General features: G+C 49.8%; 1 long non-coding RNA gene across 1 annotated transcript in view; it reads left to right on the top strand.

Moving 5' to 3' along the window:
* Window positions 1-6,261: 6,261 nt before the first annotated feature.
* LOC121016638 (uncharacterized) overlaps window positions 6,262-26,046 on the top strand; it is a 104,113-nt gene continuing 84,328 nt past the window's right edge. The window contains exon 1 of the long non-coding RNA XR_005784392.1: window positions 6,262-6,506. This is a non-coding gene — a long non-coding RNA (uncharacterized LOC121016638). The remainder of the gene's footprint in view (window positions 6,507-26,046) is intronic.

Here is a 26,046-nt window from a genome sequence, read left to right as displayed (position 1 = left end):
TTTGTCTTTCTCTGACTGACTAATTTCACTTAGCATAATACCCTCCAGTTCCATCCATGTAGTTGCAAAAGGCAAGATTTCATTCTTTTTGATTGCCGTGTCATACTCCATTGTGTATATATACCACATCTTCTTTGTCCATTCATCCATCGATGGACATTTGGGCTCTTTCCATACTTTGGCTATTGTTGATAGTGCTGCTATAAACATGGGGGTGCATGTGTCCCTTTGAAACAGCACACCTGTATCCCTTGGATAAATACCTAGTAGAGCAATTGCTGGGTTGTAGGGTAGTTCTATTTTTAGTTTTTTGAGGAACTTCCTTACTGTTTTCCTGAGTGGCTGCACCAGCTTGCATTCCCATCCCCACACATCTAAAAAAAGGCAAGGTGGTGGATGAAGGCTAGGGTACAGGGGTGACATGAGGGACATTCAGTCTTTTTTCTCAGTCTTGACCTGACTTCCTCCTGCCCTGCTTCCCAGCAAGCCACCCGAATGCCACTGGGCTGGTTCCTCTTGGGACACAGAGCTCCAATGGAATGTGAGGCTGTACTCTGGAGATGGGATTGTGTCATGGGCCTGCAGTGTTTATAAATTGGAGGATTTGAAGTAGTCAGAGGGTGAAGACCTAGGCCAAGAGGGGGTGCCCCTTGGCCCCAGTCTAGCCCCTCTTGGCCTCCTTGCACTAGAAAAGGGAGTGATTATTGTGTGCTGTTCTGGACCTTCTACCTGAACTTCTACCTTCTACCTGTTTCTGCCTCCTCCTGGCCCCAGCACGAGCACTCACTCCTGATTTTTTACTGTTTTTCCAGATCAGCTGAGAGTCAGACACTGCCCCCATTCAGGAATATGGAGGTCTGAGGGGGCTCAGAGAAACTCACTCCCAGCCCTGCATGGATGCGTGTGTCCACTCAGTGCAGGGAGGGAATATTGTTCTCCCTTGTCCCTGGTCCTGCTGGATCCAGCCACTCCTCCTCAGAAAACTCCCTACATAGATCCATTTACAGGGGACCACCTTCACTAGGACTTGACTTTCTACCCTCTGCCCTCCTCTCCCTCCTTGCTGCTCTTGCCCACCCTCTCCTCCCTTATCTCTCAGATGTCCACCCCTTCGCCCCCCATCTGGAAAAAAATAGTTGGTCAGTTCCTGCCCCCCATAGAGTCTCTATTTCTTTGGTTTCAGCAGCTGTGCTGGACTGGTCAGACTCAGGCTCTGGGACCGACCCTGGTGTGGGACACATAGAGGGAGACAAATCTCCGAACCCCCTTGTCTTAGGCCCTCTAGAAGCAGAGCTTGTGGCCAGGATTCAGGTGAAAGCCCAGGGGACTAAGGCTGAGGAAGAGGGAAATATGTGCACAGAAGACACAAAGCAAGGTGGTGCAATGCCTTACTGTCTTGACTTGCTTCACATGGGCCACAGAAAGACACTGCAGTTTGCTTGGCCAGAGTGTGTGCACTCAGCATGCGGTGGGACTCCTCTAGAAGGCTGTAAGGAGGAAGCACACCTTGCAGTAGCCCATAGCTTCCACCCACAACCTATCCCCATGGGGCAAGGTTCACATCAAGCTTCTGGGTTCTGTCAACCAACCCTTGGTGGCATTCAGAAACCACTATGAAGTGTGGCCTTTCGTCTAAGCCTGAAGGTGGGGGGCAATGTCAGAGAGAGTAGGGAGGTAGTCAAGTCATTCGAGAAGAAAGGTTTCCATCTCAATATGGTCCAGCCCTCGTGCCACTGAGATCCATTCACGCCCTTGCATTATATCTGACTTCCCTACTACAACATGGGGCCTCCGGTTTTGTCCAAGAGAACAAAGCTGTCATTACTTTTTCTGCAGAAACGGAGGTACAGTCCACTGTAAACAAAGCCCCTTCAAGGTAATGCTAGCTGTGATCCCAAGGAAGATAAGGACAGGAGGGTTAATGAAGCAAGTCTTAGTCCCCACTACTGTAGCTGGTCCTGATTCCGTAACTGATCTTGTCTCCCTCCTTCTCTTATCCTCAGTTAACCCTCTGCAGATCTAAACTACTTGCCAGATGAGATTATATGGGCTTTCGTCCCTGGGAGCACTGATCCCTTGGTTGCCTTCCCTTTGGGGATTGTCACTGTTGAAGTTGTCCATCGTCAATTACAACTGGGTGGGAGTTTCTAAGAGATGTCCAGTGAAACTCCTGGCAGGGTTCAGACACAGCCTTCCCTGACCTTATTGCATCGATATGTATTCTATCTACTGCTCTTATTCCTCCTGGCAATCAGGATCAATGGCTTGACCAATCCAGCAATGAATGTCCTTTTTTGCTATTGGTCCCCTGGCATAAAGAGCAGTCACAGCTTCCAGTTTAGTACGAATGTTACTCTGTTCCCTGGTACATACAGTTGCCACTGCATGGGAACTAGGACCCTTAACAAGCAGAGCCTAAAGTTTTGGGAACAAGAAGCAAAAACTGTGCAGATCTGAGAGTGAGATGGGCCACTTGCACTTCCACATTGACTATGGGACCTGTAATTTCCAGGTATAGGGGACAAAGTGCTATCAAACAAATACCATGTCCAGAAGTTCTGGGCCCAAACTCACACGTGTCATGTTTCTGCCAGCAACTTCTGAGCATTGCACAGGCTGCTCCACTGTTCTGCCAGGCCCACTGCTTCTGGGTGATGAGGTACAACTTAGTAAGACCAATGTATCTGTTGAATTTACCACGATTTCATTACCTCATAGCATATGCAAAAATTAATGCAAAATGGATCAAAATCTAAATGTTAAGAGCTGATGATGTTTAAGTCTTAGGTGACCTCATTATTGTACCTTCCTTGTAGAAGCACTGTGGACAAGGAAGACAAACTCAAACCCCAAGCACACACTGGTTCTAGTAAGGACAAATAACTGTCCCCTCCAGGGTGGAAGGAAGGGATTCAGTGCAAGCCATGTGCCACCAGGGACTAGGCTGGTCTGCTGAGGAAGAGAACCACACCAGGTGTCCAGCATGGGGCTTGTTGTAGGCAGGTTGAGCCCTCAGAGTGGTAGGATGAGCTCAGCCTTAGTGAGGGGAGCCCATGCTGTTGGGCCCATACATGACCCCCATTCCTGGCACCATGACCATTCTAATCAAAAGCTATTGTGCAGACATTTGAGGTGGACAGGAAAAGATTCACTCACCTCATGAATCATTGTGTCTGCTGTGTTGACAGCAACCTGGCATTTCTGTCTCCTTTCCTATCTCATTCCTATTCTCCTGCTCTGCAGGGTGTTTGAGACCCAGAAGTTTGCACGCTTGGTGCCCACTTCCAAAAGTCTGTCCATCTGTCTTTCCATAGCCCTCTTTCTCAGTGATCTTGGTTTTGTTCTTTCTAGGCTCCTGACCAATGAGCCAAGTGATTCACAACTTCCCAGGAGTCAGGGAATATCCACATCTCAGACCACGTCTTCTTCTACATGAAGCTGACAACCAAATGTACTGCTCAGAGTTTTTTGCGCACTGGATAGTACTTCCCCTGACCACTGTCTTTTGGTGTCACCCCTCAGAGGGCCATAATATGACATCAGTCCACCTCAGACTCTCACCACCATATCACACTGACCATCTGTGGGTCCCTTCCTTGTCATTGGGTGATCACAGGAACTCTGAGAAGCCACACAAGCTTTATGACCCAATATCCCCCTCCACTCCTATCTGCCTGTGACTTCCTCTCTATTCCTGACTATTGGGAAGTGGTCCCTCACCCCTCTGGCCTCCAATTTCACTTCACACCCTTGTTGAACCAGGCCAGCAGGGAGATGGGGTGCTACTTCCTCCTGGGCCTTGGGGGTAGGGTGCTGCCTTCCCAATACCTTAGCATCCTCACAGCAGTAACAATATGGTAACAACATCAACAATAGCTCCTGCGCATGAGGTGCTCCTTGTGTGCCCCACAATGTGCTAATAGTCAGGGCCAAGACTAGAGCAAAAAGAACAAGGAGCTTAGGACACAAATTTTAAGAAGATCTCAGTGTCATACAAGTCCCAAATCCTTTAAATTTTGGGTTCCAGGCACTTGATTTTGTCTAGTCTTGACCCTACTAATAAACTCGTGGCATAGATTGTCTTCTTTCATTCTCATAAGTAAATACTATTGCCCCCATTTTACAGATGAGGTAACTGACTAGGAGGTTCATTTGACAAAGTCACTCTGTTGGCAACTGGCACAGCCATGTTTTTCTGACTTTAAGGCCTAAGCTCTTAGCCTCTGAGCCCTGCGGGAAGCTCCCTGAGGGTGATCCTCCAGAAGAATCGAAATCCCACTCAGACGTGGGCCACGGGACCAGGTTGCACTGATGCGGGAAGGCTGTATCCGAGGACCTAGGGGAGAGTCCAACAGGATCAGTCAAGAAGATCTTTGGCTTCACGCAGGATAGAAGTCAAACGTGAGCCAGAGAAAGTGAAAACAGAGTTTGCTGAATAGCATGAGTGAAGAAAATAGCGGAGTGTCTAGGAGGCTTGGGAAGGAGATAGGAATGAGTTTTGTCGTTGCTTGGGGCCATAGATCTAGGGTATGTGTTTCGTCAGGAGTCCATGGTGGGGTCCAATCAAAGGCGGGTGTCAGGTGAACAATAGGTGTTATTTCATAAGTTACTGAAGAAGGTAGGGGTATTGATGCCAGCATCAGCTGAGGTTTGTTTGAAGGTAATGTCCTGGAACATGTTTGGGATCTGGCTCTTCTTAGATGTTATCAGGTGTTTGGGGCCTAGGACAAAACTCAGAGAAAGATGAACTTTCTTGCTCCCCCCCCCCCCTTGAAGTGGGAACATAGCTTCTTCCGCTTATTCACAGGCAAAATATGAAACATGAGTAAATGGGGCCTAGCGGAAAAACAGCAGAGACGCAACCTTTCTGCCATGGAGTGCCTTCAGCTTCCCTACTTCAGTACCACGCCTTTTCTCAGCGCTGGCAAAGCAGAAACACGTTTTGTGCAGAGGAGGGGGCTGCGCCAGAATGGGCAGGAAGGGGGCGCTTTCCCGAGCATGTCCACTAGATGGCTCCCCAACACCGAGTCACTGAGCTCGGGTGACCGAGTGGGCGGCCCCCCAGTGGAGAGACGCAGAGCAAGGCCATCCCCTCTCCTCTGGCCAGCCTTCACAGGACCCGGGGTTGACGGTCCCGACCCAGATATGAGCCTCGGCCGTCCTCCCGAGCTCTGCCCATCGACCCAGGTTTCAAACCCTCTTCTGCTCTCCCCACCCTCCGAATCCTCCAGGGGATGATGGACTCAGGGCGCGGAGGCTTCCCGGGGCACGCGGGAGAGTATCTTCTCAATTTCCTCTACGAATTGAGCCGTGCCCAGCGCCTCCCAGTGCCTCCACAGCACTGCCTCTTGCCTCCGTTCCCTTCCTGAATTCCCCAGGCCCTCCCTGTCACTCCCACCCTCTCAGCTTCTGCCAGTCTTCTGAGGCAGGGACCATTAAGGCCGTTTCCACAGATTTGGTGATGCAAATACATGCAAATATATGCAAATCGCCATGTAAAGGAGGCTTGCCACTGTGGTTCTAAGTGGCTGTCACAGCTTCTCTGACACCTGTTCTGAGAGACAGCTGCCCTGCCCCCCTCCTGCTCAGAAATCTATCTGATATTTACCCCCCTTTCTCTTCCAAAACTCTGGCTTCTGGTCCCCTTTCCTTCAGGGACCCTGGCTGGACACTTGGAGTCTTCTCTCCAAACTCTCTAGAGAGGGCAGGGAGGGAACCACATCTTATTGTGCACAGACTTTGGCTTCTGAAAATCACACCATTTCCTGGCTGTGTGGCCTTGGAAAAACAGCTGAACTTCACTGAGCCTCAGTTTCATCAGCAGCAGAATGGGAATAGTGATAGTATTCACCTCATAAGGTTGTTGTAAAGATTCCACTCAATAATACACGTAAAGTGCTAAGCACAGTACTTTGAAGAACATAGGAAGCACATTGGCTATTAACAATGTGATTATCATTGACCTTGCTGGTCATCGTATTCTGAGGGCTTGGGCTTTAAGACAGGTATGCAGATGGGCAGAGTTCTGGCATGCGCACATGGGGACTCATCCTTGTGCATGCATGTGCATACACGCGTGCACAGCTGACAGCCTCACGCACTGGCAGGGCACATGCTCGGGTACACACACATTCAGAAACACACACAGGAGGAGGCTGTGGGAGGTGGAATCTGAGTCATCGAGACCAGAGCTGTGGGTGGTGCTTTTGTCCTGATTTCCGGGGCTCCACGCTCCATTTCGAACAAGGAAATGTATGGGGGATGGCACAGCCAAGCCTCCAACTGAAGCTAGTTGTGTGGGCCCTTTCTTGCATCAGCCCCCTCCCCAGCTGGTCCCAACCCAGCTCTGTGTCATCTAGGCTTCTCTTTTCTCTGACCTTAATGCTACTAAGTCCCCACAGGTGGGGCTGGGCAGGCACACTGGGTCCTTGACGTCATAGCACAAGCCCTGGATGACATCATAGAGCAGGTGCTGCCTGCTCCCTGGAGCATGCCCTAGGAGCTTGGTAAGTGTAGTGGGGAAGGAGGTTTGGGGGAGGTAACATATGGTGGTAGTTAAGAGCCCGTAATTGGGAAGGAGACAGACCCAAGTTCAATTAAGTCCTGGTTCTGCGTGACCTTTGGTAGTTTCCTTAAGCTCTTTGGATCTCAATTTCTTCACCAGTAGAATGAGGTCAGTCATACCTAACTCAGAGGGTTTTTGTATCTTTTCAATGAGATAATGCACATAAACATGTACTTTATTCAGTGCTGCATGTACTGAATGTTCATATGTGGCTGTCATTGTGGATGATGCTTATTGAAGGTGAGAGCAGATTGTCTGGGCAGACCCACCCCTAGCAGTTTTATCTATTTCCTTTAGAGCTGCCCCTCCTCCCACACCACTCAGGCCAGGAGGGAAGGAGAGGGCAGTGCTGCCTGGTACATGGGGTCTCAGAGGGCCACGTCCTAGGTTTGACATGGGTGGAGATATCATCCATGTGTCTCGGGAGACAGGTTCAGCCAGCTTTTCTTCTCTCACTGGGAGATACTGGTCAAGATGGGACAGAGTCTTGAAAGTTCTTTCTTTAGAAAGAAAGACACTACCATTTACTGTATACCTACGATGTGCCAGGTACCATGCTGGGTGCTATTCCACGTGAGCTCTTTTTACCTTCCCAGCAGTCCTGTGAAGTAGCTCCTGGCATCCCCAGTGCACGAGACAAGGAGAAAATGAGCGACTTTCCCAAGGACACAGAGTGGGTAAACAGAGGAACTGGGATGCAGACAGACTCCCATTCCATGCTCTCTCTCTCACCACATCAGTGGTTTTAACTGATTCAGGTGGACTCCCTGAACATGGCATTAGGGAGTATCAGTTCCCTGAATGTGCAGGGGGAAGGTTCTCTGTTTCTTGGGTCAGTCTCTTGAGAGCCTTGTGGGCAATGGCAGAGATGGTGTGAACTAGTTAATATACTGGAAGTGTCCCCAGGTGTCATGCACTTGGCTCCCAGCCAGTGGTTATATGACATCAGGGAAGGGACACAGGTGTATGGGACACAGGTGCATGGAGGTAGGGGGTGGCGTAGGGGCAGCCTAGACACCTGCTGAAGGCTCAGTCCTATGCCAGTGGGTAGGTGGGTGGGGAGGGGGAAGCAGCAGATGGACAGGGTCGGGGTGGGGGCAGGGATGCTGAGTCGGCTCTGAAGCCCAAGGTGACTCGAGAATCTGCCAAGAAGAGACAAATGTGAAGGAGAAGAAAGGAAGGGAGGGGAGGGGAGCTGTAGTGGAGGAGAAACTGAGGCAGCCCAGAAGGAAAATGGGGTCAGGGCAGATGATAGAAAAGGGTTTGCAGGGTCTGGGGCAAGATGACACAAGTTCTTAACCGAACTCTACTGGCAAGAATTGTTCTTTAGTTTCCTCAGCTACAAACCAGGGTACAAATAATGCGTGTACCCCCAAGAACCTCTAGTTCTCCACCACTAGAACCTAAACTTCATTTTGGCCTAGTTGCCAAGGAATGAGCCACAGGGAACTTAGTTGCTATCGGGCCCAGGAAGGGCCAACTTTGGAGGGCTCCAGGGGCTGGCTTCCCACCCCAGTCTAACCACATACTCATTTCTCCAAGCAATGGTCACTTTTTCCTCTGGCCCCAGATTGATAGGCCTGCATAGTAGGCGCTCCAAGAACATTCACTGAAAAGATGAAATGAACAATTGGCTGGTACATTGGTCAACAATTGCCCCTTAGCTGCTTTACTGTCAGCAAATAGTTCTGGAGCATCCACTTGTTCTTAGCAAAGAAGACCCAGTCCTTACCCTCAGGATCTAATAGATTAGTGAGTAAAGAGTCTAAGGTGGCAAAGAGTGTTAGCAGCGTGCCTTCAGAGGTGCTCCCAAACCAAGGCCAAGAGGAATAGGTGGCCAACGTTTGGAGGAAAAAAATATGTGTGGTTAGGCTGGGTTGGGGAGCCAGCCCCTGGAGCCTTCTGAAACAGGCCCTTCCCGGCCCCAACAGTGATTAAGGTCCTTGTGGCTGGTTACTCGGCAGCCAGGCCGGAAGAAAAAGCCCGTAATTAACAAGCTGGCACTCACACAACCACATGTCGGCACGCCCAAGTGCTGGGATAGCTGTCTGTCAGTTGTAGCTGCTGGTGGAATTTTTTAGACAGCTGGGCTCAAGCCGGGAAATGAATATAAGTTACATTTCTATGCATCGTTGTTCGTGGTGGTAAAAAAAAATTAATCAGTGACATAGCTGTGACACATACTCATTTAAGAGTCTACAGAGAAATGTTCATTTGTCAGAGGCAGCAAAGAAGAGATTATGTGTCAACCGGGGAGGGGTGAAATATTTATACAATGGCTAATAAACACCGGTGTGTAAGGGGGTCAATTGATTGTGTCAGTGGCCACATGACAAATACACCATTGAGCAGCCATGGGTACTACCCCTGTGCCCGGGGGCTCCATTCTGATGACAAATATACAACGTGTTACTGTTAATGCTCCCCACCGACCACTGGCTCGGCCCTCTTTGCCGTCTGGGCAACCACAGATTACTAGGAAGCAGAAATCCCATGGAAGCTGCCTACCCCCAAATTCATTAAGTTGAACTTGAAGTTGGTAAATTACTCCCCAAATACCAAAACAGCTGCAAAAAAACCATTTCTTTGTGTATGTGCTGTTTTTTAAAACTTCATGTTTCTGAATTTCAGAAGGCCCAGAAAATGATTGGTCTTTTTCCCTGTCTCTACCAAGACCATATACCAGCACTCCGATGCAGACCTCACTCTGCCCCATCCCCTCGTGGGTACGGTGGTCTTTCTGGGCCTAGACCCCCACCTTCCATTGCCTAAAGGGATAGCAGTCGGATCAAGACATTTGTCATTCCCAGGGAGGAAGCCCTTGACTCTCACTTCCCTGTATGGACTTGTGAGAATGGCCATCAAGTTTTTCAGAAGGGGACGGACATCCTATCAGCAATGAACACCACTAGTTTTTGAGCCCCAGTCACATACCAGGCTCTGTGTCAAGCACTCTACATACATTATTTCACTGAGCCTTATACAACCCTTGAGGTAGGTCCAGCTGTATAGCAAGAAAACCAAAACTCAGATTGTCTAAGGCTCCCAGTTACATGGTTGGAGGTGGGACTCCAAGCAGGTAGGACTCTGGAGCACAGCCTTCTCCATCCTGGCTTGCCTGTTCCACCATTGTTGGAGCTGTGTGTCTCATGGTTAACACCTGAAACTCTTTTCTTTTTCAAGTTTACTTATTTATTTTGGGAGAGAGAGCAAGCGAGCACGAGTGGGGAAGGGCCGAGGGAGAGGATCCCAAGCAGGTTCCATGCTGTCTGTGAAGAGCCCAACATGGGGCTGGATCCCATGAACCATGAGATCATGACCTGAGCTGAGATCAGTAGTCGGATGCTTAACTGACTGAGCCACCCAGGTGCGCCTAACACCTGAAAATCTTAATCCTCGTGTTGAGGATTCTAAGGGAATTCAGATTCTAAGGGATTAATTTATAACCCAGAAGATTGTAAACTTGTGGAGGCAGAGGCTGTGTCCCAAGCTCTTTGCTCACTACATTCACTCCAGAAAAACTTGGCTGATTCTCCTTTCTTAACTGGGGAGGGTAGAGCCACTCCCAATCCCTAAAATGCTCCAACCATCTTGGCTAAGAACTATGGGACTTGTTCCCACCCCTGCCCCCGTGACTGAGAGAGGCCCCCTCCTCTCTTGTGCACCTGCTCCCAGCCTAGAACCTGCTGCCAGATGCTGTAATGCCCCTATCGTTCCTGTGAGGGCATCCAGCATCCAACATCGTCATTTGATTTGGAATGCGATGACACCCTGAGAAAACAGTTGCAGATGAAATTTCACACATATCTGTGAATGTGGAGATTATAGATAAGCACACGTTGCAGCTTGTTTTTACTTTTTAAAATGAGATTCCTTCCTTACAAAGTGGTATTCCACTTTAGATTTCCCACTGTGGAACTGTTAATAATAATAATATTAATGATAGTGATCATAATACAAGTTGTGTTTATTGAGCATTTATTATATGCTAAGTGCTTTGCGTGTTCTTTTGTATAATCCTCATAATCCCATTTTACAAATGAGAAAAACAGAGAAATTAAGTAATTTGCCCACAGACACACATAGCTAGTAGGAGGTGGGATTTGAACCTAGGTGTACCATCTGCAGGGCCTCTGGACTCTTATCCATTAAGGCCTGAGTTCTCTCGTATTGCACTGTAGTGACCCCACCCAACCCAGCCCCTGACTTTAGCCATGTTGAAATACTCTAGCTCCACAGTTGGTCTTGTTTTCTTTGCACATGCTGTTCCCATTGTCTACAATGCCCTCCCTTCTATTTGCTCTCAGTTGGGTACCTCCTTGGGGACCACTGTGGAGAAGCTTTGGCTCTCATGTCTTACCCTACCCACAAACCATCCCCCTACCCTGGCCTCAAAAGTTTCCCCCAAGCACAGCCAAGGGTGCCCTAGAAGCCTGCCCTCCCATATTCCCACAGCCTGCAGGGCTGGCTCCAAGGGTCTAGGACAAAAGGTGACTGGGAAAGATCTTGCACAAGAGTGGACCACATTCCCAGTGCCAGCCCCATCCTCCACATGGCCTCCACAGCATCCTTAACATAGTTCTGACCGGATCACTGCCCTGCCACATGCCCCTCTCAACACTGTACAAGCCTCATTTTTCCTCTCTCCTCCAGCCAAACTGTCTCACCTACGGGGTCCCTGAACAGGTGCTACTCTCTCTTGCCCTCGGCTCTTTCTGCTCGAAGCATCCTTCCTTCTTTCTCTGCTGCCTGACAGCTACTCATCTTTCAAGATTTCATTTTGGTTTCCCTTTCCTCCAGGAAGCCTTCCCAGACTTCTTGAGCCTGAGCTAGCTCCTGCAGAGCAGGAGATTGGGATACTGCCCACTGTGGTATTCCTAATGCCAGGCATGGAGGAAAGCCTCAATGAATGTTTGTCAAATGAATGTCTGAATAAATGAGTGATCTGGGAGTGCAGAGAACCATAGAGAAGACAGATCCCTAAGAATCCCAGACTCCAGGGGAGGAGATTCTGGAAGTTAAGGGTCTGAGAAGGAGCCTCAGTTAAGCCAGGGAGAGCTTAAGGATGGGCTTCAATTTGGGGCGCCTGGGTGGCGCAGTCGGTTAAGCGGCCGACTTCAGCCAGGTCACGATCTCGCGGTCTGTGAGTTCGAGCCCTGCGTCAGGCTCTGGGCTGATGGCTCGGAGCCTGGAGCCTGTTTCCGATTCTGTGTCTCCCTCTCTCTCTGCCCCTCCCCTGTTCATGCTCTGTCTCTCTCTGTCCCAAAAATAAATAAAAACGTTGAAAAAAAATTTTTTAAAAAAGGATGGGCTTCAATTTAGATTGTTCAAACAGACCAGCATTGTGCTCATGGATGTTAAAAGCTTTGTGGCCCCAGGAAAGTTACTTAAATTCTCTGAGCTTTGGCTACATCACCTGTAACATGGGGGCTAACGATATTACCAATATCATAAGGTTGTGTTGGGAATTAAATGGGATAACACAATTCAAGTCGTATATATGTTCTTGACAGCTACTGTTGTTGCTGCTGCTGTTGAGAGACTGACGAGGCAGAGGAGCTGAGAGGAATGGCTGTATAAGTGACTCCAGGGTCCTGGGCAAGGGGACAATTAAGAGGAAGCTGTATCTGGGGCCCGGTTTTGGCCCCCACAGGCTGTGTGACCTCGGACAAGATTCTTCCCTCTCTGAGTCTTGGTTTTCTCCTCTACAAAATAAGGACATTAATTTCCCTTCCAGTAACTACCCAATAGGATTACTGTGGGAGATCATATGAGATAATATACATGAAAAAGCTTTGAAATGTGTTCAGGGCTGTATAAATGCAAGGGATTATGCTTATCTACAGGCAGTTTGTAGGGACTTAATTATTAGTCAGCATTTGCAGGCACCGAAGCTTTGGCGCAGCCCTGTAAATGTTCCCTTGGTAGCCCCTTGGTAGAGAAAGGGCCCGATGGAGGAACTGAGGCTGGGTTGTCAGCATGTGTTCAGAGGCCCTTGGCAGTGGAGAGTAGGGTGGGAAGGTGGCACTGAATGGTACAGCACTGGTACACCCCCCCCCTTCCCCTGACAGGATCTGATCCCTGGTTCTAGGGCTTCTATCCACCCTTGCAGAGGTGGGAGTCTGCAGAGAGGGAGAGGAAACTCCTTGGCTTCAGGTGTGAAGGGCTTCAGATGCTGCCAGGGTCGCCTCTTCTGGGTTTGCTCCTGGCAGCTCGGCAGGCTGGAGGAGCTAGAGACAGGCAGCAGCTGGCGATGACTCGGCATTTGCTAGGCCTGACTGGCTGGTGAGGGAAAGAGGTGCCCGGCCTCCTGGTGTTTGCACACCCAGAGCTATGTTCTTTGGAGGGTGGAAAGGAGGTGGTCCCAGGTTTCCCAGATTGGCCTGCCCTCCAGAAGCTCAGAGCAAGCACAACTCTTCATCAGGGATAGGCAACCAAGCCTGAAAGGGCCCAGCCAGAGGAGTGCCCTAGCAGGGCATGGCCTGGGAGTGGATGGCTGTGGAGGAAGGGAATAAAAGATAGGTTGGAAAGCAAAGACCTGGCCCTGAGATGTCAGAAGTCATTCCTCTGAAGACAGGGAGGAAGGTCAATGGGAGGTTCTAAAACAGGAGGCATGGAGTCCCAGTGACATCCATTCATTTATTTACTCATCCAAAATATATCTTGAGCACCTACTATGTAGCTGAAGATAGAGCAGTAAATAAGAGGGAGCTATTCCGACCTTGTGGAGTTTAGTCTTGCAAAAGAGACGGATATCAAGCATGCATATTCCCCAGGGGAAGTACAGGAGACTTCAGAAGGGGAAACAAGAGGCTCCACCCAGCCTCCACAGTGGAAAGGCCTTTCCTGAGAAATGAGGTTTGAGCTGAGGCCAGAAAGAGCCAGCCAGAATGGGGGTGGATTCAGTTCAATTCGACAAATATTTATGGCTCATCTACTTTTGATGAACCAACACACCAAGTCTCTGTCCTCAAGGAGTTAGATTTTGAAGGGAAAAGTGTCCCAGGAGGAAGGAACTGCATGTGTGTAGGCAAAGGCACAAGGGGCCCAGGATACCACAGGAGCCACCAGGAGCTTGGGTGCAGAGGGCAGAAGAGATGAGAGGCAAGGTGGGAACAGAAGACTCACCGTGGACCATATAGCGCATTTGGAGATTGTCCCAAGGCAGTGAATGAGATGCTTAGATTTGTGTGCTTGAAAAGCCACTCTCAAGTATCCAGTGGCACCAGGGGCAGATGAAAAGTCACATGTAGGAGCTTCTGTCCCACGTTCCCTGCTATCAGGCCAGGTGTGAAGGCAGGGCAGGGTGTATGTAGGCTGCATGTCTAAACTGCTGTCAGACTGTGTCTGTCACTGACCCAGTGTGGGAGGGACTGAGTAAGTGCGTCTGCCTCACGCCTCCTCACACCTTTATTAGCGTTGGTGAGCTAGCCGTGATCAACAATAATCCTCACGTGGGCCTGGCGCCTCTGTCCATTTGAGTTTTGCAAGAGATCTGCCCAGGAAGCAGAGCCAGTATTCCTACTCCCATTTTACAGATAATGATATCAATAACAATAGCTGACATTATTGAGTGTTTAACTGTGTGAAGAGCATGTGCATATACTACCTCATTCATTAGCCTCAGGAACCACCTCCATTTTACAGAAGCATTTACAGAGAATTGCCCAAGAGCACACAGCTTGTAAAGAGCAGAGCTGAGACCAGAACCCTGTCCTCCTGATTGCCTGTCCCCGCCCCAGGCCATCCTGGCCTCTGCTGTCTCCTTTCATTTCTCCTCTTGTTACGGCAATCTTCCTGAGCAGGCAGTAACCTGGTAGTGCTGGAACAGCCCCGTCTCCTGAGCTCAAATGGTGAGCTTCGTCCCTTCATACCCCTATCCCTACACCCTGTCTGCCCCCACCCCCACCCCCTTGCAGGCCAGGGCTCCTGAAATCCTGAGTCTTTGTGCCTGAAATCCGGCAGGCCCCAGCCCACAGCAAGCACTGGTGCTCTCCTAAATCTTTCCAGAGCAGAGACCCCTCCTGCTTTCATCTCAGAGCCTCACTGGGTCAGAATAGACAGGAGAGGCAGGATCGATGTGCAGAGAACTCAGTAATAATCCCCGCGCAGGCAGGCAGGCTTCTGTATAAAGACAGATTAAAAACTCATTGGGTTGAGATAAGGAAATAATTCAGCCAGTTGGCCACAGTGGGAAAGCCTGAGGCTGCAGGTGCTGGTGGTGGTACATGTGAGGGGGTGGCCTTGGGAAGCTGCACCTCCCCCACCTTCGCTTCACCCTCAGAGCCACCTTTGCTGCCTGCCTTGAAGCCAAAGCTGACAAATCCCAGTCCCCCAGGGAGCAATGAGGGGGAGGCAGGCTGGGGGAAGCCGAGAGCACAGTTGCTGCCTAGCTCCACACCCTGGTTTATTTCCTCCACAGCAGTGAAATTATTTTTCTCATTTATTTGTTTACTTGTGTGCTGTCTGTCTCCTCACCCAGACTATAAGCCCCACGAGGCCAGGGATCTGTTGGTCTTGCGTACTGCAGTGTCACCAGCACATAGTAGGGACTTCTTAATAACTGTTGAGTAAATGAACGCATGGGTTGGAATCCTGGCTCTTACCACCCACTTCTAGGTCTATGATATTGCTGGGCCTCCGTCCCCTTGGCTGAAAAATGGGCCCAGTAGTATCCCCCAAAGATCTCAACCCAGCGCCTGGCTCTGTGAGGGTCTAGATGAGGATTGTTAAACTGATTAGAAAATTGAAAATGTGTCTGACACGTGAGGCGCCATCAGGGGGAGCCCTTGTGCAAGGCGCTCGGCTAGCTGCGCCCTCCGCTGGCTCCGGGGTGAGTGCAACCAAGGCCGCCCCCTAGTCTTCCGCCCCCACCTTTGGGGGGTTACCTCCTCCCCACTCGGGCCCATTCACACGCCCACCCCAACTCCGGCGCGCGTGCCTGCTCCGGGGACGGTCTCCGCAGCCCTGTGTCCCCTCCCCCTCTCCCGTCCCAGACTCCTTCCGCCCACGCGGCCCCATATGCTGGAAGAGCCTCCCACTCCCCATCTGTCGAGCCACTTCCTCGCCGCCGTCCCCTCCTCCGGGAAGCTGGTCGTGATTGAGGGGTGGAGGAGGGCCGACGTCTCACGGAACAACCTCCTTCCACGCCCCACTCCCCCAGCCACCGGGCTTTGCAAAAATGCCCTCTGCCTTGTGGGCACGAACTCCAGGGCCAACCTCTGATCCTGGAGTTGGGATGTGCGAACTGATGCAAGTGAGAACCCTGTGTGTGCTGAATTCAGTCCTGTGGGCAAACGTGCCGAGGCGGAGAGTGGGAGGGCCTGGAAGGACACCCTAGTGTCAGGCGGGCTGACTGGTGGCCTGCTCCTCTGGCCCTGCAGCACGCAGGTGCCAGATCCCAGGGTCAAGCTCCCAGGCAGTCAACTCAGTGACCGGGGCAGGCACTTGGAAACGAGGGACAGAGCCACAGTCACTAGGAGCGGACACACGGCCGAAGGAGCACGGTGTGGAGGAACACGGCTTCCTTTTCTCGCCTGAAGGACCGGTTTCTTTTCGCAGATTGATTATTGCTGTGTGTGTGTGTGTGTGCGCGCGCGCGCGCACTTTCGGGTGTTCTTAGTTGGCTTTTTTTTTTTTTTTAATGTACCTTGCTTGTCTAATGAATGTTTGATTGCACCTACATCCGGAGGCTGTTTTAATGAAAGGTGAAGGCTCCAAGAGGGAAATAAATAAAGGATCATTTCCCCATCCTCTGACCCCCCTCCTCGCCCAACAACAGCTCTGCATCCACAGCTGTCTTCTGGAGCCTATGCCCCCGTGAAAGTATTCTGTTCCTGTTTGAATGTTCCTATGTAAATGCTGCTGCTCTCCCGAGGAAATCACACCCTTCAATCGGTCACTCCCAGGGCTTTTATTAAGGGTGTGAGGGGGGAGATGAATGAGGGGACAGAAGCTCTCAGGGAGAGGAGGAAGCCTTCCTAGCTGGCCTGAAAGCTTAACTGCAGATTTACTCACCCACTGGTTGAGCTCATGCCCACTGTGTGCTTGGCCTTTTGCTGAGAGCTATGGATACAGAGAAAGCAGGCACAGGTTAGTACCAGTGTCATCAGTTCAATTCATCAACTGTTTGTTTAGCATCCCAGGACCACATTTTGACCCTGAGGAATTAAGTTCGGGGAGAGCTACAGTTTCCTCATCTGTAGAATGGAAATGAGGAGCAGCTGGGTGGCTCAGTTGGTTAAGTGTCCGACTTTGGTTCTGATCATGATCTCATGTTTTGTGGATTCGGGTCCTGTGTTGGGCTCTGTGCTGACAGCTCAGAGCCTGGAGCCTGCTTCAGATTTTGTGTCTCCCTCTCTCTCTGCCCCTCCCCTACTCATGTTCTGTCTCTCTCTCTCTGTCAAAAATAAACATTAAAAAATATTAAAATGAAGATGAAAATGAGATCACAGGTGTAAAGTTCTTAGTACTGTGCCTGGCACAAAGTAAGCACTTAATAAATGCTATTCTTATTATTTTATTATTATTATCTACTATGTAGGTAGCAGTGTAAGGACTGTGAGAGGGCAAAGCATTGGGGCACAGACCTAGCTGAACTCTGTCCCATCCACCCCTCAGCAGATAACTGCTGAATGCCTAGGTACCAAGTGTTTTCTGCCTTGTGAACACAGTGGTGAGACAGGTAGACCTGGCCTCCGTGCACAGAGAGCTTGTGGGTAGCAGAGAAGATCAGATCCCTACACAGGCTCTTTGGTGGCAGGGTGGGCAGAGCTCTAACACAGCAAGCACAGGAAGCTGTGGGAGCTCAGAGCAGGGGTACTTTACCCTGTCTTCCCTGCAGAAGGCAGTTTAGCTAGACGGAGGTGTGGAGGGTGGGGTGAGGATGTGTGACAGATGGGTCAGAGAATGTCCTAGGCATGTGGAACTGCCTGCTGGGAGGCACAGAGGTTAAGAGAATGAACTCATGGTTGGTTATAGAAATGAAATATCAGTTTCTTATGATGGTGAACAGACAGCTTTGGGATAAGATGCCTAGATTCAAATCTTTGGTCTGCTGTTTCCTAGCTGCATGACCTTGGTCACGTTATTTAACCTCTCTGTGCCTCAGTTTCCTATTCTGTAAAATGGGTATATTCCTAATAAGGAGTTAATAATAGTGCCCATTTCATTGGATTGTTGTGCACAGTAAATGAAATGATACCCATAAAGGGCTTAGCCCAGGTCTGGCATAAGGTAAACATTCAATAACTGTTAAACAGTAATATTATTCACTTTGCTGAAGATGAGACCACAGCATTGGGAGGTGAGTGGGAGGTTCAGATCATGAAGGACCTTATAATCCATGTTAAGGTGTTTGAACAAGCCTAAAAACAATGGGAATTAGTGGAGCAACAAGATCAAATCTGTAGTCATCCTTGGCATCATTCTGAACTCCTCTCTCTCTCTCTCTCTCTCTCTTTTTTCTGGGCTCCTCTCTTTCACTCTCCACATCCAATTCATTAGCAGATATTGTCATCTCTCCCTTCATAAATCATCCAGCGTCTGACCACTTCTTACCACTTCCACAGCCACCACCCTGGTCCAAGCCATCATTGTCTCTCCCCACATTGTTCCAGTGGCCTCCTAACTGGTCTCCCTAATTCCCCCCTTGCCCCCCGACAATCAGTTCTCCATGAAGGAGCTAGAGGGATCTCGTTAAAATGTAGATCAAATTGTGTCACTTCTCTGTTCAAACCCTCCAGTGGCTTCACATCATTCTCAGAGTCAAAGCCAAAGGTTTCTAAATGGCCTACAAACCCTGCAAGGTGTGGCCTCTTGTCAAACCTCTCCCTCTTCTCCTACTCCTCTAGCCTTGCTGGTCTCTGTGCAGTTCCTCAAAACAGGAACTTGCCAAGCACAGTCCCAGCTGAGGATTTCGTGCCTGCTGTTCCATCTGCCTGGAAGAGCCCCAGGTGTCAGTGAGGTCACTCCTTTCTTCCTTCAGATGTCTGCTCAGTGAGGGCTCCCCCCCCCCAACACCCCATCTTTTGAGTAAAAGGCCTCTCTCCTGCCCGAGCACTCCATATTTCCCTCCTCTGCTTTTTTCTGTCCATGACAGTTACCACTCTCTAGATACTATATATTGACTTGGATTATTTCTCACTGGCCTCCACCTCCCCGCTGGAATATAAGGTCCATGAGGGCAAGGGCTTTGTCTTATTTCTTGCTTTGCCCGGCATACAGAACTGTGGCATGGCACATCGTAAGCTCTTGATAACTATTTGTTGAATGAAGAAGAAATAAATGAGTATGCATCAGAGAAAGACCACTGTGGTGTGGTGTTCACAGTGGATGGGGTGGGGTAGGGCAACAGTGGTGGCAGTATGGGGGAACTTGGTAATTTCCCCAGGGAAGGCTGATGGACAGTTTGCATGGGCCACAGTGGCAGAGCTGGAAGGCAGGGTGTGGTCTGGAGAGAGGCTTAGGTGTCTGTAGAGTTTGGGGACTGTCCAGCTGTGAGAGAAAGGATGAGGTGAAAGCCAGTGATGCTGGCCCATTTTTGGTCTGGCATCTTGATGAACAGTGGTTCTTGTGACACAGTTGGGGAAGGGGAAGCAGCTTGGGTTGAGAGGTTTTTGATATAAGCCTATCTGAACCTCAGTTGCCTTATTTGTAGAATGAGAAGGATTCTACATCCCCACTTTCTGCTTTCTGGGGTGGTTATGGAGACAGAGATAAAAGAAATGGAAGCCCTATGTATGAGTGTCTAGTGGGTTCCCATATATGAAGGAGCATTAGTATTGGTATTCGTAGTAGTAGGAGGAGTAGTATAGTAGTAGTAGTGTTAGTATTATTATTAAAATCCATCATTTGGGGAGATCTGACAGGCCAGTGAGATGAGAACCTGCGGCAGAACCTAATCAAATGCCAGCCTAGGTCGAAGCAAATGCCAGAAAGCACAATTCAGTCGATATATGCAGTGGGTGGTCAGGGAGGGGAGAGAATATTGCGGGCTGAGCTGTTGGAGGCTGTTCAGAGGGGGGCCTGCTGGATCCTGGATTGAGGAAAAGGGGAGCAAGAGTAAATATTGGGGTTTGGTGAGAGGCCTGTAGGCAGAAAGGCCGTAGGGTAGCTTGGAGAGCTGGTGGTATGCAGGGACCCCTGGACATAAGATGAATGATTTGACCACCAGTGGACCTCCTCCTCCCCGCCTCCACCTGCCAGTTGAGAGAATCATGGTGATCCTCAGGCAAGGGACAGAGAGCACAAATCCTGGGTGACGGAGCAAAAACCCCACCCCCCACTCCCCAGCCCCTGGGCCCAATGAGGGTATCAGGAACCTGTCCCAGACAAGAGAAAGAGTAGATGGGCAAACAGGGGAGGGAAATGTTGGGGCAGCTGAGCCTCCTGCCCAGAGTCAAAGAAGGTTGAGGAATAGGGAGCTGGAGATTTCCTTGGGCAGCCATTGGCAGGATGACAGTGTGGATCTGGTTTTTGGTTTCTGTTCAGAGGTGTGGGGCCTGGTCTCCGGCCTTGCAGAGGGCCTGGCTGACTGGTGGACCCAGGCAGCTACTTCCGCCCTCACCAAGTAGAGGAGCAAGCTGCTCATCCCACTCTGCTGCACCCTCCATAGTGCTAGAGAGAGTCAGAGCTATGTCAAGATGAGACACTTAGGGTCCTCCAAAGTGATGGGCCCAACTATAGGATGACTGGTTCTCAAACTGGTTTATGAGTTGTGGTTACATGTTTCCACTTCTAGGAATGTTTCCCCCCACCTCATACCTAGCCAGCTTGTGAGCCTTCATCCACTTTTTAGTTCAGGTCTCAGGCCCTCTCTGGCCACCATGTTGCAGGTAGTTCTCCCACTCCCTCCCTGTCACCTCATCTGTTTCCCTAGAAAGCATGTCTCACCATCTGAAATCGTATCTTCTACTGTCTTATTAATAATTCCTTGTATGCTTACTTGAACTGGATTATAAACTCCATGAGGCTGTGACCCTGGCCTGTCTTGTTCATCTCTCTCTCTCCAATACCTAGAATGGTGCCTGGTACATATTAGATGCTTAATAAATTATTTGTAAAATGAAGGAATTAGGTGCATGAAGGAATTCATTCTCCTACCACTCACACCCAAAAATGACAAGGAGAAAATCATATATATGTGAGCACATAGGTATGGCCATGGAGTACCTCTAAAGAGGTTAGGCCAACCCCAAGCTGCAAGGCCCATGAGCTCAAGACAGTGTGTGTATGTGTGCGTTTTGGTAAGAAGAGAGAAAGCCACCACTTGCAAGCTGAGGCTCCTGCTGTATCAAACGCAGGGATTCCCAGAGCCCTGGTCAAAAGCCAGCTTCTTTTGGGCAGTAGGAGAGAGGAAGTGAGGAGGGATTCTGAAGGTGCCCCTGGAAGTATGTGGCCTTTGCAAGACCTCATACTGCCAGCCGGGGGCGCCCAACCAAGTATGACCACATCATCCCCACAGCTTCCAGACCAACTGAACACCACCTCCCCCCATACTACCCCTCCTACCAGAGAAAGCGTCAATGTGAAGAGGGAGAATTTGCGCTCTCAAGTGTGACCTGGGGTTGGTGATGAATACCAGAGATGGTAGGATCAACTAGAATAACATGTCACACGGTGGGCTGCGTTCAGGAATGCTGGATTGGGTAACTGGCAAATTGAAAGGCTGCTTCATACTATAATGGTTAAAGAAAAAGGGAATTATCTCATGCCTTTCTTTTCGTCTATCAAGGTGTCAGCGTATGCTAATTACCTGGCAGAGGCTTCAACGGGAAGAGGAAGAACAACTATTATATTTCTGAGGAAAGATTTATCTTGTGTTATTGGCGCCAGTCGGAGAAGGAGGTGGGGGTATTAGGGGGTCAGAGAGGCAAAGTGAGAACTGTTCCTTGACTCCAATGGAATTGAAATGCCTTTGAACTGAGACTTCTCTCCTAAGATGAGAAATAATAAGCCTTGTTGGGAGAAGCTTTGCCCTAAGCCTGTCAGGGGAGGGGACAGGATGGGCAGAGAGCTCCAGTGTCCTAGGAGATTGTGGGAGGATCAGGCCTGGTGCAGCTGGCTGTGGAAGGCATGTGAGATTCCTCCATTCATTCATTGATTGATTATTCATTGACTGATTACATTAACAGGGAGTATAAGATGGGGGAGGAGGTTAAGAAACACAAGCTTGGAGTTAGGCAATGCTGGGTTTTAAATCCTGGCTCCACTACTTAGCTGTGGTCCCTGGCACATCTTTCAGAGCCTCTGTTTCCTCATCTGTGAGGAAAATAATACCCCCTTTATATGGTTCCTATCACAACTAAAGGCGGTCACGAAGGGAAGTGCTGAGTGCAGTTCAGTAGTAGCAGCTGTGGATATGATTATTCAACAAATATTTTCTGTGTACCTACTGTGGTTCAAGCCTCTGGGAAAACAAGGGTGAGTAAGACAGTGCTCTGCCCTCAAGGAGCTTATCACAATATGGAGGATCTGTGTCTCCTTTGGTTCCTGCTCTCTCAGAGGTCCCAGAAAGTGGGGAAAGGTGGGGAGAGGGGACAGGGAAAGGTCCTCAAGCCTTAAATAAGGCTATGATAGCACCCATAATAATAATAATAATAATAATAATAATAATACCAACAGTTAAATTGAATACTTGGCATATATGAACTCAAAGGGAGATCTGGTAGGTGGAGGCCAAAGGATGAGTCCAAGATCTGAAAGAAAGGGGACAGGCTGCCTGCAGGAGTTGCTGGTCAGAACGTGAGTGCTCGAGATCAACCCTGGGGCCTAATACCTCTGGGGGCTCTGGGGTCAGGTAAACTGACCTCTCATCTGTTAACCTCCTGCCTATGTTGAATCCCAGCCATCCCCAAGCCCCTCCCTTCAGAATCAGTGGGCCTGGAGCAAGTGATCTGGAGAGAGGTAGCCTGCTGTGGTGGGACGTGTGCTGGCTGTGGCCGCTGAGGGATCTGTGTTCCAGTGTTACTTCTGACACTTCTCACTTGGGTGGACTTGGGCCAGTTCCTTAGCCTTGCTGTTAAATAAATTTCAAAAGGCCTAACTGTGGGGTGGTTGGGCAGATTAAGAAGGCATTCAAAGCACCTGGCACACAGTAGGTATTCCCAAATGGTGGAGACGATTTCTAAAATTGGCCCTCCTTGCAGACTGTGTCTGGATCAGTGCCAGCCTTAACCCGTGTGACCCGGAGAGGTGTTTAGTGCTCTGGAAATGGCAGAGAAAGGAATGGGGGTACCACCAGGTGGGTTGTGTGAAAGGCAGAGACTTTGAGCAGGTAATGGCTGTCAGGGACCAGCAAATCACAGGTGTCTCAGAAACAACAGGAGTTACACTCAGACACCAAAGAACAAACACGCAGCACAAGACGTTTTGCCAAAGCAAAGCTGTTTTGATCGTTCCCGGATGTGACATGTATCGCATGAGGAAAGAGAGCCTCTTGCACTGAGGCTGCCTAATTGACAGCCCACAGCTCCACGCAGAGTAGCACAGGGCAGGGTAGGGGATAGAGGCAGAACAGCCCACCCTCACGCTGCCTTGTCCCTCCTTCCCCAGGCCAGCCTTCATCAGCCTGGCCACCCTCAGCTGCTCTGTCTGTGAAGGGAGGGAGGCTCATTATTCCCAAAGCCTCCAGATCTAGCCCCGGCCTTTCACCTCTCTAGCCCCATCCTACATCACTCCTGGAAACCAGGCTATGTGTCAGTTTAAGTGAACTTCGAAACTTCGCCACACGCACCAGGCTCTCCCTCACCTCCAGGCCTTTGCATAAGCTGTTGTCTCTGCCTTGGATTCCTCTGCTCCTCAACCCTCCCACCCACCTGGCTAGTGTTGGCAAATGCCTACCTAATATCAAAAGTAATAGCAGTTTACATTTATTGAACACCTACTCTGTGCTAAGTGCTTCCCAAATGTTACCTTGTTTAATCCTCACAACAATGACAAGGAAAAATAATCATAGTTGACAGGGAGTAGATGGCCACCATTTGCCAGGTACTGGTCCCAGTGCTTTATATATATTAACTCACTTAATCCTTACAACCCCTAAGGGTAAGTTACTATTATAATCCTTATTTTACACATGAGGAAACTGAGACACAGAGTGGTGCAGTGACTTGCCCGGGCTCACCAGCTAGAAGTAGCAGAGGCAAGTTCCAGCTCAGGAGTTAATCGCCACTATACCATCTGCCTCCTGTGTATCTTTTAAGGATGCAGTCCAGGGGCCACCTCCTCCTGGAATCCTCCTCTTCCCTTGGTTGGGTCAGGAGCTTCCTGTGGGCTTCCGTGGCTCTCTGTGCTTTACAACATCTTTCTGTCCACTCCCTATGAGCACCTACCATGCTATGAGGTAGCAAGTTTGCTTGCCTGTCCCCTGCTGGTCTGGCAACTTCTGATAATAGGGAGTATCTGCCTGGTTCACTGCTGTGGCCTCCAAGCCTAGTACAATGGGCTCCAGATATATTTGTTGAATGCCTGCCTGAATCCTGTTGGGGCACATTCCTGTTCTGGCTCCCCCTTTTCAATCCCAAGGACCGTAAAACCCTACTGTATGCATTAACTGGAGTACAAAAACATTCAATCACATAAAATCTGGGTTCTCATTTTTGTAGGGTTAGCAAGAAACAATATTTTTCCATCCATATGAATTGGCACAAAAAGTAAAGAATGTAAGACTTCTGTACACAGCTGACTCCAGGCTGCACTGAGGACGTTCCAGATGATCACAGGGCAGTCACTTCCCGATACCCCCATTCACTTCTGAGAAGTATGGTTGGGCATAGAACAGGAGCCCCACAGCACTCTTTAGATCTGAATTTGTGTTTCTCCAGGGGAGGCTTAGGGAAGGAGCTGGGGCGTCAGAGGGGCCCTGGAGAAGGTGAGGGGCTCTGGTTTCATTCCACCCAAACCTTTCTGAGTGTATTTTCCCACTTCCAGGGTGGCTAGTTGTTGGCCATCCACCTTTGGTGATGGTGCACAGGTAATAAGCTCAGGTGCAGAGGAATGGAAGAGACGGACAGCTCATAGAAGAGTGAGATTCATCAGGGGGGCAAGTCCAGGTAGACTCCTTGGAGGAGGTGGCATTTCATCTGGCCTCTGCCCCCTGCTGGCCTTTCCCCTGTGATTACAGAGATCTCAGAAATGTCATACGGGTCTTGGCCTGGGTTTAGTCTTTGAGTCGATGACAATTTGAGGAGAGGTTATGACAACCTGTAGGAGATGAGAAGCAAGTCCCCCTCATGGCACCACTATCCATGCCCACCCCTAGCTATGCAGCCTGTCTGGCCAAGCTGGGAGGTGTGGGAGCCTTACTTTCTTCACCAATAAAATGTAGACAATGATAATACCTTCCTCCCAGGCCTGTGGTGAAGATCAAATGAGAGAATGCAGGCAAAAGCGTCTTATATGCTATAAAAGGCTCTGACAAATGCTCATTATTTCTTCCTATTCTTCTCCTGGAATTTATCAAACACTTTATGGGCCCTGCAGGTATTTTTCTGCCTCCATCCTGTGTGGCTTTCTCTGGCCCATGAATCTCCTCTCCTCTCCTGCTGTGCTTTAGGGAAGGCAGGGTAGCACCATGGTTAAGGAGGGAAGGGGGCAGACTGGTCTAGGCTTGAACACTGACCCCGCCTCTTTCTAGAGGGTGACCTGGGGCAAGTCACACAAACTCCTCTGAGCCCTTCAGTTTCCTTGTGTAAAACAAGTGTGAACATTGAATGGAACCCATAAGGTTGGATGTGAGGCTTAAATGAGTTACTTTGTGCAAAGTTCTTAGGACTGTGCCTATTGTTTAAGAGATGTACGCTGTGCTGTGGCTGTTGTTAGGCTGGGTGCGACTATACCTTGGTTCTTTGAGTGGCGGTATCAGTGGAAAGAGACACCTGCCACAATTTTCATAGGCTTCCTTGTCTCCACACTCGGGAAGGGGGTAGGACAAGAAGCAGATCAGGTGTTCATTCATTCAGCAAGCAGTGTTTGAGTGTCTACTCTGTGCCAGGCACTCCCGGAGTAACAGTGGCTGAGTTACAACTCCCATCCTTGGGAAGCTCAGGCTGCAATGAGGAAGGTCTTTATCATTCACTCATTCAGTTGGTCGATTATCACCTGTTTGCTGGGGTCTCCCAGAGCGGGTTTCATGTTGGGCTCTGGGGCACAGGGCTGGGGGCAAGACTGGGAGCCAGAGAAGCAGAGGTCTGGCTGGGGTGTCTTGAAGTCTCTGTCTCTCCCGGGTATGTCTTCCCACCTCCGGTCACTTGGCCTCAGTCTCCCTAGCTGGTTGTCAGAGAGTCGCTTGAGCTGGTCCCCAATCACCTGGCCCACACCAACAATCCAGATTTCTGAGCTAGGATGGACAAATGCTGAGTGACACCCCCATCCCTGCTCCCAGCCCACGCATTCAGTCAGGGCTTGGGCATCGACTGCTCAGAGCTCATTAGCGGCCGCATAGCCGTTGCCGCATGTCACAGGCTCTTAAAGTCTCCATT

The sequence above is a fragment of the Herpailurus yagouaroundi genome, unplaced genomic scaffold (genome assembly GCF_014898765.1).
Source record: "Herpailurus yagouaroundi ecotype Mexico unplaced genomic scaffold, PumYag 29, whole genome shotgun sequence".
Classification (NCBI taxonomy): Eukaryota; Metazoa; Chordata; class Mammalia; order Carnivora; family Felidae; genus Herpailurus; species Herpailurus yagouaroundi.
Note: the sequence above shows the minus strand (reverse complement) of the source record. Positions and strands in the feature narration are given on the sequence as shown.